Source organism: Balaenoptera physalus, assembly GCF_965194825.1.
Source record: "Balaenoptera physalus genome assembly, chromosome: 3".
Lineage (NCBI taxonomy): Eukaryota > Metazoa > Chordata > Mammalia > Artiodactyla > Balaenopteridae > Balaenoptera > Balaenoptera physalus.
In genome coordinates this window covers 98,333,745-98,345,996 of record NC_138890.1, presented here as the reverse complement: position 1 = coordinate 98,345,996, position 12,252 = coordinate 98,333,745, and the positions used below count along the sequence as shown (strand labels likewise).

The window sequence follows — 12,252 nt, the reverse complement described above, 5'->3', positions numbered from 1 at the left end:
ATCTACCTTCTCTATTTTGACTTAGCTCCCCCATGTTTTATTTAGTTATTGTATTTTCCTATATCTTTATTTATCTGAACAAGGATTTTTTTTTTCCTTTCTCAAGGCTGAGTGGTTTCTATTCAAATCTCTGCAGACTGATTGCAAAAGTATCCTGAAAAAAACATAATCATTGACTGACATTTATAAGTCTCTGTCAGCACATGGAAGTTAGTTAAAGAAGTTGGATGCATTATCTCATTATCTCATAGGCTTAGCTAATCTCAAAGTTATGGACCATCTCTGGATGTGAGGACTTAATATGGAGGCAAGCTGCAGAGTGAAAAATTAAAACCGCAATAAGATTGCTATTCTGCCTCATCCTCCAAATATTCCTAAGTTTTGAGCTGAACCTCTAACAGGAAGCAGGAGTCATTAGGAAGATATGTTTTGTTTTGTTTTGTTTTGTTTTTGTTTTTGTTTTTTGGCTGCATTGGGTCTTAGTTGCAGCACACTGGCTTTTTGTTGTGGTGCGTGGGCTTCTCTCTAGTTGTGGCATGTGAGTTTTCTCTCTCTAGTTGTGGCATGCAGGTTTTCTCTCTCTCTAGTTGTGGCACGTGGGCTCCAGGGAGCGTGGGCCCTGTAGTCGTGGCATGTAGGCTTCGTTGCCCCGCAGCATGTGGGATCTTAGTTCTCCAACCAGGGATTGAACCCACATCCCCTGCATTGGAAGGTGGATTCTTTACTACCAGGGAAGTCCCAGGAAGGGACTTTTATATTATATTTGCTTGACAAACATGTGTGAACATGAAACATAGGAAATACCGGGAAATGTTATAATCACCTGTTGTCCAAATTAAAATAAAGAAACCTGGGTTCAGAAATGCTCGTTTTAATTTAATTGTATAGGTGTGACCAAGTTTTTCTCACTTAGGAACAAGGTAAGAGGGTGATATGGTGGCATTTTCTAGGTAAAATCAATAGAACAAGCAAAAATATGTATGTAGGTTTTTTAAAATAATTCACTGGGCTCTACAAGAATTATTGGTTCATCAATTCCCAAATGAAAAAAGAAAATCCTCAAATGTTTTCGGAATTAAAGAGATGATCAGTATCTTTGTTGAATTTTCTCACATTTTCATTATTCTTAGCTTAATCCAGAAAGAGTGAGGTCATGACAAACTCTCTGGGTAGTGAATTCTACCTCTCCAGGTTTGTAGTAAAATAAAATCTTAAAGTAGAAGAGGGGGAAATGAGAACTCATTTTGGTCTGGTTTCCCTTTCTTCAAATATTTGAGATCAAATATATATCTATGAATATAGAAATCTATGAATATATATATACACATATATATGTGAATAATTACATATAACCTCTCCTTTGTAAATATAACATAAACCTAAATTACTATTTTTAACGATTGAATGTTTAATAATAGTTTTTCTTTTCAAAATGATAAGCCAAGTATATAATCCTATTCTTGTTTATTGTAGTAAATGTCAGAGAACTTGTCACTGAAAAAATTAATTTCTTCTTTATTTTTAATATTCGATTAAGTGATTCTTCTCATGGTGAGGAAAAAAAACCCTAGAAAAATAATGATAATTATATCATGAACTGGACAAAGGCTAGTAGAAAAGCCCCATCAGTACCTTTCTGTTTCCCTAGCAGGACAGATTGGGCTGTAGGTGCTGAGGCAGTGAGAGAAAGCCATCTTCATATAGCAGCCAAAAAAAAAAAGTGTTAGTTCATTTTTTCTGTTACTTTCAACTCATATATAATGTCATTAGTTATTTTAGAAAATCATATTTCATACCCTTGAGATTATCATTCAGTGCTCTTAGGATAGGGGCAGCAGCATGGAAATGGCATGATTCTTTCCTGAGTAAGTGGCTCCTCTACAGAAATGAGCACCATGCTTATGTAGCTCAATCCTAGGAGTCTCAATTTCTTCCCCTACAAAACAGTGTTAAAAACTTCACTTCCTCTGGTGGATTACAGTAGGGAGTGTTGTGTAAAGCCTCTTGTTCAGAGCTGGCACATAGTGATGTTAATGATACTGATGGTGGACACCTGCTAGACGCCAGCCACTGGGCCAAGTGCTTTATGTGCATTTTCACACTTAATCCTTTTCACATACCCTGATGTAGGTCTTGCTCTCATTTCTCTTCACTTCACAGAGAGGTTAAGTCACAGAACTCGTAAATAACAGAACTGGACTCAGAACCCAGATTTGCTCAATCCCAAGTCTGGACTCTTAACCACCATACAGCACCCGCTTCCTAGATGTCCATAGTAGTTCTTGAAAAATGAGTTATTATTTACTCTTCCCATTTTACCTCAAAAAATAACAGACTGAGTGCAGAGATTCTCGAGAGTAAAGGGGGGAAATTATACACATATCCAACCAACATACTCCTCAGTCATCATTAATTTACCAAATAAGCTCTCCAATGGAAAGATTATGGGCTGTCCAACCTTAATGAAAGTGGACAAAGTGAAAACAGACCTCTTTCATGTTTGCGTTAATGCATTTTCTCTCATGTGGTTGGATTTGGAATAGATTCAGAGCCTGGCTTAAGCACAATGTAAACTGGTCATAAAAGCCCACATGAGTGTGGGCTATTTATTGCTGACATGGTGTTGACCAAATTGTCATATACATTGGCTACCTTATTCAGAGCGTTGGGGAAAACCACTCCATATTCCAAAGTGGTACAACATTTCAGGATGACTATAGTGGGGCTCTTTTTAAATCCTGAAGGCTACCTGATTTGCCAGAATGACCTCAGAAAATTCTAGCAAACTTGAAACAAGGTATAACGATCACTAAAAGATATGGGGTCTATAACTGGCCCCTGTAAATAGAGCATACCTTTCAGATTTAAGGATTTGTGGGTTTAGTTTAGAATATTGATCATGAGGTCTATGTTGTGTTTATTTGCCTCTGGCCCACTTAAACCATTTCTGCCTTTGACTGCTGTTTCTCTCTGGTGATTATTCCTGCTGTTGCTGTCTGTAGAAAGCCCATGATCCAGTACCTCCTGCCTCTTACATGGTCAGTTGATAATGAAAAGATGTGTTAAAGACACATAAGCTTCCAAGGTTTCTTCCTGGCGTAAGAAAGCTTGAGAGAATTTGAAAAGCTGCAAGAAAATAGACAGTTTATATATTAACAGAAAAAAAAAAGATTTCTCACAGAAGAGTCAATTAAAAAGGAGTCCAAAAATAGATAAATGTATAAAAAAATTAAAAGCTCATCATAGTATTATTATTCTTCAAGAACACCTAAATCAAAGTTAATATGATACTTTTTGCTGCTACCTTGATATTTGAATTTAGTGTTCCTATTCCTAGCATGAAATGATGAGAATGGAATGAAGTAATATAAGGGTATAACTGACCCTGGCAAGGGATAAGATGCAAGGACTTCTACTGAAGAGTGAGGAGATGGTGTAGTTTCACTGAACTCTATAGTTTCAGAAGCAAGACAATTAAAGCAGATGTGCATAGACGTGTGGCCTTTTCCTACTCTATGCATTTCCTTCTCCCCTAGTTAATGACTTGCGAATGACCATATCTGGGGGATATCGAGGAGTCATTTAAAAAGGAACAGAAATATTAACCAGAAAAAAAGATAATGGCAAGGGCTATTCACCAAATGTGAACTAAATATTTATGTTCATGTTCTCTATATTATTTTGTGTGAAAAAAAAATGTTTCTCTGTTCCTTTTGGATATCTAGGTAGACTACATTTTTCAGGCTCCTTTGCAGTTAAATTCATCCATGGAAATGAGTTTTAGCCATTGGAAATGATGTAGAACACACAGTTTTTTCCTATAAAAGCTTCCTGTGTGAGGTTCTCTATGCTTTATATCCATCTGCCTCACAAACATCTCAGATGATCTAGAGAAGGGCAGAACCGCAAGATCTTACATATCTGAGTCGCTGCTACAAAGATCACCGACAAAACCAGGAACACCACCTTAGACTTCTTTGTGAATTATATTTTGTTAAATTAGTGATATTTTGGAGTTTCTTTAATAACATTTAACCTACCTTGACTAGTATAATCAATTACAGTAAGTCCCTACGTACAAACCTTCATGTTGTGAACTTTCAAAGATGCTTTTGCATGTCCAGTCATGTAAGTTAGTTCACATGTCTGGCGTACATTGTCACATGCATGCATCCTCTACAAGTGGTTGTGCTTTTGTGTACTTTACTGTACAGTACTGTTGCTGTGCAACACGAGAAGCTTACTAATGAAGACCTGATGGAATTGGAGGCCCAGAGAAAGGACGAATAGAGACAAGAGGAAGAAGAAGTAACTGAAGAACCAAAGAGATTCACAACCCAGGAAATGGCAAGGGGATTTTCTTTATTTGAGGAAGCACTGTTAGTTTTTGAGGCACAGGACCCAAATGTAGAATGGTACATGAAGGTTGCAGCAGCCGTTATAATGCAATCCAGTGCTATCATTTCATCTATGATGAGAAAAAAAGAGCTACTCCCCAGACATTGCTGGATCAGTTTTTCAAGAGGGTAGATGGAATTGAATCCAGCAAGGAACCAGAACCTGTGCCATCAACGTCAGGCGTGAGTACAGTTGCAGCTTGCCCTCTGTCTCCTATTGCTGACGATCCTTCAGCTCTACCATCTCCCACCTCATCTCCTTCCTCAAGTCAGTAACTCTTCTTGCCTGTTCACTCGATGCCAGCTGCTGTATGCCAGCTTCTGTACTGTACTACTATACTTTTCAAGGTACTGTACTGTGAGATTAAAAGTGTTTATTTTTTGTGTTTGTTTTTCATGTATTATTTGTGTGAAAAGTATTATAAACCTATTAGAGTACAGTACTATATAGCCGATTGTGTTAGTTGGGTACTTAGGCTAACTTTGTTGGACTTATGAAAAAACTGGACTTACGAACGAATTGGACATACGAATGTGCTCTCAGAACAGAAGTCGTTCGTATGTAGGGGACTTACTTGTATAGATAAACCAAGCCCCTTTGAAATACAATAAGTGATAACTAGCTTATAGCTCTTGAAAATGTGCGCTAGAAATGAAAATTATATGCCTTCTCAAATTGTATTTAAGTGTATCCAACAACCTGAACCCCTGCTATACAAGATTAGCTAATCCTTATACAAAAAGTATAGGGGCATCTAAGAATGGGATGTAGTGGCAGTCCAATGCAAAAGTCATATGAAGCAGCAGGTGATGCTGGGAAATCTGCTCATGAAAGTAATTACATTTTGTGCATCTGTAGTATGCTAGGCTCTACATGGTATTCTCTGTAGATGTGGACTGATTTTAGTATTCTAGCAACTCCATGAGCTGTTGTTCTCTCCCTATTACAGATGTGAAAACTAATATCTCAGAAATTATTTAATTTGACCACGATTAAGCAATTAGTAAATGTAGTATCCTGGATACTAAGCTGGTTTAGCATGGCAGTTGGGAATATTGTTACTTGGGAGCTATAAAGATATCAGAATTCACTCCTAATATACGAGATCTCAGGACTGTTTGTTCATGAAAGACATTCAGGGAAGCTTATGGGAACTCAGCTGTTGGAGCCAGATTACTTAGTCTTCTGAGATGAAGAGAAGGAAGGCCTGGCTTTCATTGAGGGAGAACATGAGCAGGACTAGGAGGAGAGGTCACCTAGGGCAGGGAACCAGAAGGAAGAGCTCCAAAGAGAAATTTAAGTTATTCTGTAATGGCAGGAGTTTGGAGGTTCTCTAACTCTTAATTTCCCATTGTAGAAAAATCTCAATCTCAAGGTTTTTTTCGGGCTAATGTGGACGAGATGATTTTTTTTTCTAGACTTTGGAAACTTGTCTAACTTGGATATATGTAGATACTTTGCAAATTGCAATGATTTGACATTAATCTAGAGTTACAATGTCAACTGGAGGCACACTGTTTAACTGGGCAGCTTGTGAATTGATAAATGATGCTTTGGCACAGTATAGTAACTTGCCATCATTAAAAAATGGTCAGAAATTGCATAATTTACTCCCAAATAATAATGATGTGAAAACACTACAAAGCCTGATGTGCTCAAGAGGATTTACATAGTAATTGGTGCATTTTTCTCTTGGATTGCCTTGAAATTCTGCCAGTGTTCCCAAAAGAAAAAGAACGAAATATGCAATGTGACTTTAATAGTTTTGATTGGATGTTCTCTGATCAGCCCTCTTTGTAGAAAGAATACAGCTCTCTTTACCATATGCACAGTTCCATTTGGGACTTCATTAGGGCAGTTAATGAGAAAATGCCCTAATTTGGGATATTAACATGTCTGCTGTTTGCTTTTCTGTATCACCTCTGAACAATGGCTTAAAAATATGTATTAAGGACAGGTGCCAGAGAATATTGTTGGGGTGCTTGTATGTGTGTGTCTGTCACAGCAGAGCAGTGAACATTACAAATTAAAGGCAAAGTCATGGCCAAAGTATCCTAGGCCTTAGTTCAGGAGAACTGGGAATAAATTGGAAGGATAAAAATAAATACATAAAGCCCGCACTGGCTTCTTCTCACAAACTTTACTGAACACAAAGAAGATACATAAGAAAAGGACACTCCTGAGTAAACCCAAACTCAGCATCTCTCTTTTGTTTCTCTCAGGGACATGTTCAGGGTGGTTTAGAAGCTCAAGTGAGGTGATAAATCTGCCAGAGCTGAAAAATTTCTAGATTTTTCTTCCTCCTCTTTCTTAGAGGGGCCATAGAATTGCCTAGAAATAACTTGCACTGGTATGCTGGGCTTCACCTGTAAAGGTCAAATAGGAGCCTTGAGCCAGGTCATCCTTTCGCTTCTAGACACTAATTTCCATAATTTCTGTGTATTCCCTCCTCAATTCCTGAAACCCTTCCACTGTACTCTCTGAAATTTAAAGTCCATCATTAGCAAAATGCCCTAGCTCCTCATATCCTTCTTTGACTGTTCCCTTACTCTCTGGCTCCAAGTGAAAACTGAGTCTACCTTGAAGGTGATACTTTCCCTGCAGTTCTCTCAATTCACAGCTTTTTCTCTTCCTCAAGCTCCCCATCCCAGGCTTGACTCTTACTTCTTCCTGCAAAACCCCACTAACCCTCCTTGTTGCTCTCACTTATCAACCCTTCATTCATTTCCCCTTGATTCTGAAAGACTCATTGTCACTCTCTCCAAGACTACTCTGCTATAATTCTTGGAGGTTTTAATGTCTGTTTTGATGTTTCTTCTAACACCTGGTCTCTTAGGAATCTCTCCCTTGCTCACTCTGTTTCAGCTACACTGGTGTTCTTTCTATTCTTTAAACATGTCAAGCATTCTCCTGCCTCAGAGCCCCTGCCCTTGATGTTGTTTCTGCCTGGAATACTTTCCTGCTGGTATCTACATTCCTCACTAATATCATATCTTTATTAAAATGACAACTTCTATTGTGACCTTCTATCACCACTGATTAAAATTAATCACCCCTCTCACCATGCTTCCTATTAGCTTTTCTGCTTTAGCTTTCTCAATGTAATATACTATACATTTTACTTATTTAATTGTTTATGGACTGATTCTCTCCCAGAATGTAAGCTCCTTGAAGACAGGGATTTATTTTTGTATGTTTTGTTCATTGCTGAATGCTCAGAATCTTTAACAGTGCCTGACACATAACAGTCACTAAAATATATGCTGAATAAATAAATAGTCCTGTTATTCATAAAATGACATCACCTAGGCATAATATATAGGTTTTGAGGCATAACATTTTTCTTGCATGATCACTTGGTGGAAATTCCTACTGTGGCATAGAACTTATATATGCCCACCTGGTGTCTTTCCATGAGCAGGCCTGGTCATGGCTTACCACAAAAAGATCTGTGGAGAAAATAATTAAATAGGGATCTATATTAGTTTTCCAGGACTGCCATAACAAAATACCACAAACTGAATTGCTTAAACAACAGAAATTTATTGCCTCACAGTTCTGGAGGCTAGACATACAAGATTAAGACGACATTAGTGTTGGTTCTCTCTGGGGGCTGTGAGCAAGAACTTGTTCCGTGCCTCTCTCTTAGTTTCTACTGGTTTGCTGAGAATCTTTGACGTTCCTTGGTGTGTAGAGGCATCACACTGATCTCTGCTTTTGTCTTCACGTGACATTCATTTTCCCTGTGTGTCTCTGTCTCCAATTTTTTCCTTTTTTTATAAGGACACCAGTTATATTGGTTTAGGGCCCATCCTAGTGACATCATTTTTAACTCTATTACCTCTATAAAGACCTTATCTCCAAATAAGGTCACATTCTGAGATACTAGGAGTTAGGGCTTCAACAGGTGAATATTGAGAGGACAGAATTCAACCCTTAGCAGAGTTTATATCTCTAATACGGAGTAGTATGCTACCAGAGGGGATGAGTGTTTACTGATATTGAAGGTTTCAGAGACAGTAGTTAACTTAATGATTAAAAAAAAAAAAATCCCTGAGTTTAGACTCCCTAACTACCTTACCTATAATTCCCACCATGTTACCATTCCCTCTTGAAGAAAGCTGTAATGAAGATGGTTAGGATACATAATAATTAGTAAGAAACTCAGGTCAAGACAGTATAATTTTATTGATTTCACTTCAAAATTAATTCATCAGAGTGAAAGCAATTTACATACAGAAAATTAATTAGAATACTTTAATCCAATTTAACACAGTTCCCAGAGAAGTCTTGAGAGAGAAAGCAACAGATGTCAGCCTGACCAGGCTGACAAAAGTGAGAGCACCCAAGGGAGACCTCTGGGATGACGGGTAATGAATGGCATGCTCGTTTTTTCCAAAGGCACAGACTTTAATTCCTTCAAGCAAATCCAAATATTGAATTTTTTTTTTCAAGGCTGAAAACATATAACAACTTCTGCTACCTCTGAAGTGGTACAGGAATGACTTCTTACGGCTGGGAGTATGTTTTAGCAAAAGCCTAAATATGACAATGAAAATAAGATGAAGTTCACATTACTCACGTAAAATGATATTCACATACGGTGAACAGATTTCTATGGTCAGGAAAAATGAATTCTGATTTTTTTATGGTTAGATGATAATGATCATGCATTTATTGTGCTAGCATTAATTATGTGTCTTCTATGTATTAGATACAAGTTATTCTCGGATGAGTAAGACACAGTTCCTGCCCTCAAACTGCTCACAATCTAATGAGAGAGTTAGGAAAATTAATCCTTTTAATACAGTGAAATAAGTGACCTAAATAGAGTATTAGGGAAGTATGATAGAAGAGCACTTTTCTTACCCTAAATGTAGGAAATACATGTATTTAGATGTAGGAAATACATCTAAAATGGCTAATTTAAGCTGAGTCACTGAGGAATGCTTACCTGGCCAAAGAAGGGTGGGCTGAGAGTTTGAGGTGGCAGGAGAAGAAAGGCAAAGTCACAGGGGCACAATGTAGGATAGTGCACACAGAAGGCTGTAATTCAATATGGCTAGAATTTATTTTTATATTTGGCTTAATTCTAAAAACTACAGGAAGCCACTAAAGATTTTAAGGCAAGAGAAAGATGTGATCATATTTGTATTTCAGAAAAAGTGTACCCTGGCATTTATATGGAAAATGAGTTGGAAGGAAGTGAAAAAATAATTAGGAAGATAAAAGCAGAGTGATCCATTTGCAACTATTTTGATAGTGAGGATATTGTCCAAAACAGTAGAGGTAGAAAGGAAGAGATTTATGAGACTTGCATGAGACAGAATCAACAGAACATGAGGAGGGGAAATTAAATGAGAAATACGAAGAAGGTGGCTCCCAATGTTGTACTTTAGATCTTCATTGAGGATTTGCTGAGTTTGGTGTGTTTGTGCTACGTCCATATAAAGATTTCTAACTACCCTTGGGTAGGTCTGAAACATTGGGCAGAGACCACGGCTGGAGGTACAGACTTGGGAGTCATCTTCTTAAAGATCGTTGTAGATTTTGCCCAAGAGAACAAAACCATCTACATTTAGAATAAAAAAGTAGGAGAAAGAACACAGTTTTTTTTTTTTTTCTTTTAAAGACTGAAAATAAAAAGATGAAGAAAAAAGTAGGAAGAACAGTATTATGAAACAGCCTGTTAACAGAGGGGAAGAATGTTTAACGATATTGAATGCCTCAGAGAAGGAAAGTAACAATGATGAAAACGTTCCCAGAGATTGACCCATAAGAGGTCATTGCAAACCCTGGTAAATGAAGTCTTTCTCAACAAATATCTTAAAGTAATTGAATGTAGTTATTCTGTGTGCTGATAATTAATGTCTCTGTTAGTAAAATAATAAAAATAATCACTCTCTTCTCTCAAAGCTTATGTTCTAATGTGGATGAAGTAGAGACCCAAGGAAATTTAAAAGGAAAGAAAGTTATGCATATATCTGTAAGAGAACAGAATTTGTTGGGAATAGGTTTGTATTCTTATTTTTGATTTCTGTAGTCCTTTCAAGATTATTTTATGGATTGTAAAGCAGTAGGGGAAGAGGAAGGATGAAGGGAGATGGAATATGATGAGAATTCATGAAGCTATAAGTAATGGAATGTATGTGTGTCATAAGATATAAACAGAACTTTCCAGCAGAGATTTCAAGCTATTTCTCCTCTTCTGTCATCAATTTTCTATTCTTATTTTCTATGTTCCTTTATCTTCTCACCCTTGGCTTTTACTGTCCTCTGACAGCTTCATCGATAAAAGAACACAACTGGATTAGTCGGAACACAATACAATATTGTAGTTTAGGTAAAGCCAAGGTTCCACTGTATGTGCAGCGTGGATACAAATGGTGGGAGTCCAGCTAGACCCTACAGACTGAATTTTGGTGAAGTACTTCTTTACAAACTAGTGACAAAGCCTTGCAAAGTAAATTTTTCCAGGTATTGAAATTTACATGTAACTATTTATAAACTTCAATGAGCTTTACAATGTTCGGGACATTGTTAAAGCTGGTTAAAAACAAAGATCTATAAAACACACTACTGTCCTAGAGACACTTACAGACATGTACTGAGATGTTGCTTTTACACTAATAGAGGTTTCCTGTGAAAATATTTCTGGTGTTAAACTTCTGTTAAAATGACAGCTCATATCTAGCCAACTTAGATGTCTCTTTTATGGAATTGCTGTCCCAAAGAGCTGTGAAGTCCCATTTGCCGTTGCACCCTCACACTGGGATATCTTTCATCCACATTCTCCTTTCACCCACTTGATGCAGACTCAGATTCGTAAACTCCACCTACCTCTGGCTACTTGTTGGTTGGATTGATTTATGCTTGAGTCTGTGAGTAGAAGAAGCATGTTTTGACCAGTCCTCTTTCTTTACAAACACATCCTGAGGCTCTCACCTCCATTTCCATATTAAACTTCCAAATCCTTCTTGATAATAAAAGAAGACAGCTAAGAACATACCAGCTTTTTTATAATGGTAGAAAATCTTATTTCAGATCTCTAACACCCACAAATTCACTATTGTAATCTAAGTAAACGTTGTCTTTTCCTACTTCTAGAGGTGGAAGAAGAAAATCGTAGAAGCCATGTTAAGTTTAAAAAAGGGGGGAATCAAAGATAGGGTATCCTTGTTTTGTCTAGATTACTCCTGTTATCCCAGCATAATTACTTAATAGCATCCCCTTTCAGTATACAGTGTGTCCCACTCTGGGCAATAAATTATATAGGCAGGCTAATTAAAGTCCTATTCTAAGATCTAAACAATTGCCAAGAGATTGAGGCTCTCATGAATATGGTGAGAAAAATAGTAAGATCTATTTCTTTTTTTTTTTTTTAAACGAACCTCAGTCACTTTTTTTTTTAATTAATTAATTATTTATTTATTTTTATTTATGGCTGTGTTGGGTCTTCGTTTCTGTGCGAGGGCTTTCTCTAGTTGCGGCAAGTGGGGGCCACTCTTCATCGCGGTGCACGGGCCTCTCACTATCGCGGCCTCACTTGTTGCAGAGCACAGGCTCCAGACGCGCAGGCTCAGTAATTGTGGCTCACGGGCCTAGTTGCTCCGCGGCATGTGGTATCTTCCCAGACCAGGGCTCGAACCCGTGTCCCCTGCATTGCCAGGCAGATTCTCAACCGCTGCGCCACCAGGGAAGCCCAGTAGGATCTATTTCTAACTAACATCTAATAAATGGTAGGAACAACTTTTTTCAGTTGTTTTTTTTTTTTATTGTTAATCTACTTTTTTAAAATGTGTTGTTATGAACAATTTCAAATATAAATATAAGTAAATAGAATACTATACTAAA

General features: G+C 37.4%; 1 long non-coding RNA gene across 1 annotated transcript in view; it reads left to right on the top strand.

Annotated features, from left to right (window-relative positions):
* LOC309659037 overlaps positions 1-12,252 on the top strand; it is a 75,987-nt gene extending 63,735 nt beyond the window's left edge. Inside the window, exon 2 of the long non-coding RNA XR_014262532.1 lies at positions 1-12,252. This exon is cut by the window's left edge and continues 52,782 nt beyond it. This is a non-coding gene — a long non-coding RNA (uncharacterized lncRNA).